This window comes from Rhagoletis zephyria, unplaced genomic scaffold, assembly GCF_001687245.7.
Source record: "Rhagoletis zephyria isolate East Lansing unplaced genomic scaffold, Rhagoletis_zephyria_1.1 Rzeph_scaffold_01312, whole genome shotgun sequence".
Classification (NCBI taxonomy): domain Eukaryota; kingdom Metazoa; phylum Arthropoda; class Insecta; order Diptera; family Tephritidae; genus Rhagoletis; species Rhagoletis zephyria.
Window position 1 is genome coordinate 51754 of NW_016158396.1, and position 6697 is coordinate 58450.

Genomic DNA, 6697 nt, shown 5'->3' on the forward strand with positions numbered 1-6697 from the left:
TTTTGGGAAACAACAACTACAACAATTATTAAAGGGGTTTCAGTGCCTTTTCTTCGCAACACAGAAAGAGAATTCTACTTTGTGAGGGTTATAATCCATAAGTGCGGCCGAAGGCCGCCTACGCAGAAAGGTGTTCTGTGCAAAAGGAAAAAAAAAAAAAATACATCGTTACACTCACCTCAATGATCTCTATCGATCCCCATATGAATTTTTTAAATTTGAGAATTGTACGTATTCAGCATTTATGCCCGGCTTTTTGTGATTGTAAATCTGAAAACCCCACCTTCTGGAGGGTTATAGTTTTTATGAAAATTGAATTTTAAGTTGCAAAAAATGTCAACTTCAACCTCACTCTTTGCTTTGTAAACCAATTGAACTAAAATATCGGTGCTGCCACACAACAAAAAATGCCCAAAAAAAAACACTGAAAACGAGACACAATAAAAACAGGCATTGTAATTAATTTTTTTTTAATTAAATAACGATGTATTGATAATAAAAAGTGATTCAGTCTAAAATGGAGATTTTGTAATAAAAATGTTAACTTAGTTATTTATCGAAGTATTGATTTTGATGGGAAGATCGCGCGTTTTTTATAAAAAATTTTCATTATTTATCGAAGTATTGTTTTTTATGGAAAAAGCGCCGCAGGCGAAAATTTTTAATTAAAAACTTAAAAATCGCGTTATGTTCAAGAGTAAGACCCCTATCGATCCTAATATTATTATTTTTAATAAGAACAATGTACGTATTGTACACTTATACCCCTTAATTATACGCACTTATTTGTGGTGTATTTTTTTAACGTATGGTAGCATACAGTTTGTGTTACTGTCAGCCATTGTTATTTCTGCTTGTTTGTGAAATGTGCAAACGTTTGTGGAGACATTTATAAACGCGTTTTACTTAATTAATTAATTAATAATTGTATATTAAAGTATTACAAACGCATGCGAACCTTTTAAGGATAATATATTTGTGTAAATAAAAGTGATAGGTGTGGGGTTATAATAAAATGTAGTGATAGCAGGCGAGATATTTTAACAACAAATAACTTAAGTACTATTAGCAACAACATTGTGAAAGTGAGAAATATAGTTAAAGGAGACCTCCATTAGTATCCCCACCGAGTTTCATAAAAAAATTCAGTATACTTTGCACGGAATAGCAATTGGTTCCGTAATGGAAATCTCAGCCATTTTTGTGCTGAACGCTTATTATGACGCAAGAAAATATTTTTATTTTGTACGTTTGATTTACAGATAATGCATTCCACAATTATTTTTAAATTTCCAATGTTAATTACAATTTTTTCAATTTGTTTTGAAAGGTTTTTAGTAGCGAGAGCGAAGACATAGCGAATACGCTTTCGATGTTCGCATTATGAGAGTAAAAGATGTACTGACGAAATGTATGGATCGCGTTTTGAAAGTGCTACACGTTCAATATTTATATGGATCACGATCAGAGGTGGGCACTACCACAAACAAGCGCTCGCTAGAAGTGAGAATGTGTTAGTGTGCCTAATTCATTTTGCATGCTGCCGCGTTCTCATCGTTACGCTCTTGCTTGTATACGTACACGCGATGTGCTCGTTCTCTGCCCATGCCTGTAGCCCGTTTCTGTAACTTTTCGCTACCGATTATTTCTCTACTGGTAGACAAAATACGTCACTCTCACCTACTAATTAGCAGTAGAGAACAGGGCGGCGAATTCATATCTCAATTCGCTTTGGTAGAGAATTGTTACAGAAACGAGCCACTGATCACGGTCCATCAATTCTGCATGCTACACCGTCAATAAATATCGCGATACTTGGATCACGTCAATAAATACTGACAGTGTGACAGGGCCCATTTACAACTCGATAACTTTCGATAAGTTTGAGCAATAAGTAGACTCCAAGGCAAATTCATACAAGGTGGTGTTGTCCAATCAGCTGATATCTTCTTCTTTCCTTCGCCTTACATGTATTTTGTTTTTGCTTTTACTGATTTGAGAGCATGCCCATGAACCAAAAATACAAGATCACGCCTTCTTTTTAGTAGCCCGTTATAATCGCATTTAGGAAAAAAGTTGGGCGACTTTGACATTAGCCGTTTGTTTACATTTGTTCGTTGTTTACAATTTGGTGGTGGCTTTTTACTGCAATTTTCTTAATTTTCGCTTGTGACAACGTGTGCACACATAAGGTAAAGAATAATTTAACACAACGACATGATTTATAGAAGAATTCGCATACTAAAAATGATTATTCATGCGTTAAACAATTACGCGGTTTTTTTTGTTCTCTTCGTTGTTTACTTCTTACAACAAAGATGGCCGCGAGATTTCAACAGCTAGAAAATAACTTTTTTCTTTCTTTCGGGAAGGCGTGATCTTGTGTCTTTCGTTCATGCAGCATGCCCCTGAATAGCAACAACAAATTACATGTAAACTTTGAGGCGAATTGAGATTTGACATTTTGCACCTGATACAAAATAAATGTGGTTGTTGTTTGTTGTATTCTTGCTACCACCTACCACCGCCTACTCAAGGCGAATTTATAAAAGGTGTTGATGGCGAATTTAGATTTTCGCCGCGGTACTTAATGTCAAAATGATGTGTTTGTTGTCAAGGCGAATTTATACAAGGTGGTGTTATAAAATCAACTGATTTCTTCGCCTTACATGTATTTTGTTTTTGCTTTTACTGATTTGACAGCACACCCATCAAAAGCAAAAAACAAAATACATGTAAACTTTGGAGCTAATTTAGATTTGACTAACACCCGCAATACAAAATACATGTGGTTGTCGTTGTTGTAATCTAAATTCGCCAGTAACACCACCTTGTATAAATTCGCCTTGGTTTGTTGTAAAATGAATTCGCATTGTTTCCAACAAACACATCATTTTGACATTAGGAAGTACCGCGGCGGAAATCTAAATTCGCCATTAACACCACCTTGTATAAATTCGCCTTGCAAGGTGGTGTTGATCACGGTTGCCATTTCCAATTTATTTTTCGGCCCAAAAAATAGACCAAATGGTAAAAAATGGACTAATTTTTATTACATCGGGATTGAGTGGAGTTTATTCCTCTTTATCAAAAAAAAATATGCAAATTCAGTTTTTATAACGATTTTTTTTATATCGCACCCAAAGTGCNGACTAATTTTTATTACATCGGGATTGAGTGGAGTTTATTCCTCTTTATCAAAAAAAAAAATGCAAATTCAGTTTTTATAACGATTTTTTTTATATCGCACCCAAAGTGCATTACAATTGTATATTATTAACATTATATCATTTAAAGTTTTCAATTACAATTTGTTTCTTAATTTCGATTTTATTTATGCTAAACCAAAAAACTTGCGCTCACCTGATGCGGAACTGTGAGGCAGACTTAAAATGTTATGAACTAAATCACACAATTCTCCAAAGGCCGCTTCACCCAATCCATTTTAAATCAAACTTACTTGATTCCAAAAACGTTCTATAATGGTACAGTTTTTGAAGTTACCTTCACTCAGTTTTGCTACCTTTCCATATTTTTGCCAGCCACTTTAATATTGGTCACCGAGCAATTGAAATTAGCAAGAAACCCGCGATATTTTTTGAAGCGTGCTTTGACAGATGATTAGCCACGCCATATATATCGTCATCGTTATCGTGGACGATCGACAGCGCAACAGTAACATGGCTGACGATGGCTATATCGTCACTTTTACTGACGATGACGATATTCAACATAGGTATACAAAAAATTGAAAACGCGAAACTATTGCATGAAGTGAAAGGGTGACAATAACATAACCAAAGGCTTGTGAAATGGACCATTTTAAAAAGAATTGGACCAATGGACCAAACGAAAAGAAATGGACCAAATTTGGTCCATTTGGACCAAAACGGCAACCGTGGTGTTGATGTCGAATTTAGATTTTCGCCGCAGTACTTATTAATTACTACGTTTATGCGACAGAATTCATGAATTCTTCATTTCATGAATTCAAAAGTGGTCCCGTTTATGCATAGTTCGCGAATTCATGAAATAAAGAGCTTTGGAGAAGTGGCAACGCACTAGCGAGAAACTAAACAGTAGGGTTGTGGCTTTTTTGGCCTTCTTTTAAATTTGGAAAACCTGTTGGTACCAGGAAATTAACCATATTATATTTAAATTGGTTTTAATATATTTTAATTTTAGTCTAATTGAATTTATTTTATATTTGAACAATTTCACGGAAATTTTCCAGTGTGTAAATCCTGTATATGCCACTCATGCTTGTTAATTTAAAAACATCATAACCCCAGTAAACAGCTGTTTGTGGAACGTGGCGTTGCTGGACTTGCACTTCACGATTTCATGAAATGATGCCGAATTCATGGTTAACTTGTGTGTATAATTGAAATCATGAAATGGTGTTTATGCAGCCAATTTTAACCCAAATTCATGAAATGAATTCGTGAATTAGCCTACGCATAAACGTAGTAAATGTCAACATGATGTGTTTATTGTAATATGAATACTGCCTGGATTATAATGGAAGTAACGGAACGAAGTAAACTGTCACTTAATTATCTATTGTATGGGCAATGAATTCAAACGATTATAATGCACTTGAACGCAATATAAACCGAAAGCACCTAAAATCAAAGGACGTAGATAACAAGAAGGGACAACTCGTTATAATTGTGGCGAAAGTGCGCAACAGGGGCGTGCCTTCTCTTTTCATCCAATCAAAAAACGCACTAGGGCTTCTTTCTGCGTAGGCGGCCTTCAGACACACATAGGGATTATAACCCTCACTAATAGAATTCTCCTTTGTGTTGCCGAAGAAGGGGGGCGAAACACCTTTAGTAGAGAACACTTTTGTGCGTAGGTAGCCTTCTACCGCACTTAGGGATTATAACCCTCACGCTGTAGAATTCTCCTTTCTGTGTTGCCGAAGAAGGGGGGCGAAACACCTTTAGTAGAGAACACTTTTGTGCGTAGGTAGCCTTCTACCGCACTTAGGGATTATAACCCTCACGCTGTAGAATTCTCCTTTCTGTGTTGCCAAAGAAGAGTGGCTTAACACCTTTTGCAGAGAACACCTCTCTGCGTAGGCTTCATTCGGCCGCACTTAGGGCCGGTTACTCAATGTCTGGTTAACGCTAATATCCGGTTAAACATAGTTATCGACGTTACCGACTCCCTGTTGTATGAATGGGGTCGAATACGTCGATAACAATGTTTAACCGGAGATAAGTGTTAACAAGACATTGAGTAACCGGCCCTTAGGAATTAACACCCACTCTTAACACCTTTTGCAGAGAACACCTTTCCGCAAAGGCGGCCTTTGGCCCCACTTAGGGATTAACACCTTCACAAAGTAGAATTCTCCTTTCTGTGTAGCCAAAAAAGAGGGGCTGAACACCTTTTGCAGAGAAGATCCTTCACACTTAGGAATTATAACCCTCACGAAGTAGAATTCTCCTTTCTGTGTTGCCAAAGAAGAATGGCTTAACACCTTTTGCTGAGAACACCTTTCTGCGAAGGCGGCCTTCGGCCGCACTTAGGGATTAACACCCTCACAACGTAGAATTCTCCTTTATGTGTTGCCAAAGAAGAGCGGCTGAACACTTTTTGCAGAGAACACCTCTCTGCGTAGGCGGGCCTTCGGCCGCACATAGGAATTAACACCCTCACAAAGTAGAATTCTCCTTTCTGTGTTGCCAAAGAAGAGTGGCTTAACACTTTTTGCAGAGAACACCTCTCTGCGTAGGCGGGCCTTCGGCCGCACATAGGAATTAACACCCTCACAAAGTAGAATTCTCCTTTCTGTGTTGCCAAAGAAGAGTGGCTTAACACTTTTTGCAGAGAACACCTCTCTGCGTAGGCGGGCCTTCGGCCGCACATAGGAATTAACACCCTCACAAAGTAGAATTCTCCTTTCTGTGTTGACAAAGAAGAGGGGTTGAACATCTTTTGCAGAGAACACCTTTCTGCGTAGGCGGCCTTCGGTCGCACTTAGGGATTAACACCCTAACAACGTAGAATTCTCCTTTATGTGTTGCCAAAGAAGAGCGGCTGAACACTTTTGGCAGAGAACACCTTTCTGCGTAGGCGGACTTCGGCCGCACTTAGGGACTAACACCCTCACAAAGTAGAATTCTCCTTTCTGTGTTGCCAAAGAAGAGGGGCTGAACACCTTTTGCAGAGAACACTTTTGTGCGTAGGTAGCCTTCGACCGCACTTAGGGATTATAACCCTCACGCTGTAGAATTCTCCTTTCTGTGTTGCCAAAGAAGAGTGGCTTAACACTTTTTGCAGAGAACACCTCTCTGCGTAGGCGGCCTTCGGCCGCACTTAGGAATTAACACCCTCACAAAGTAGAATTCTCCTTTCTGTGTTGACAAAGAAGAGGGGTTGAACATCTTTTGCAGAGAAAACCTTTCTGCGTAGGCGGCCTTCGGCCGCACTTAGCGATTAACACCCTCACAAAGTAGAGTTCTCCTTTCTGTGTTGCCAAAGAAGAGGGGCTGAACACCTTTTGCAGAGAACAGCCTTAAACCCAACTTAGGGATTATAACCCTCACGAAGTAGAATTCTCCTTTATGTGTTGCCAAAGAAGAGGGGCCGAACACCTTTTGCAGAGAACACTTCTTTGCGTAGGCGGCTTTCGGCCGCACTTAGGGATTATAACCCTCACGAAGTAGAATTCTCCTTTCTGTGT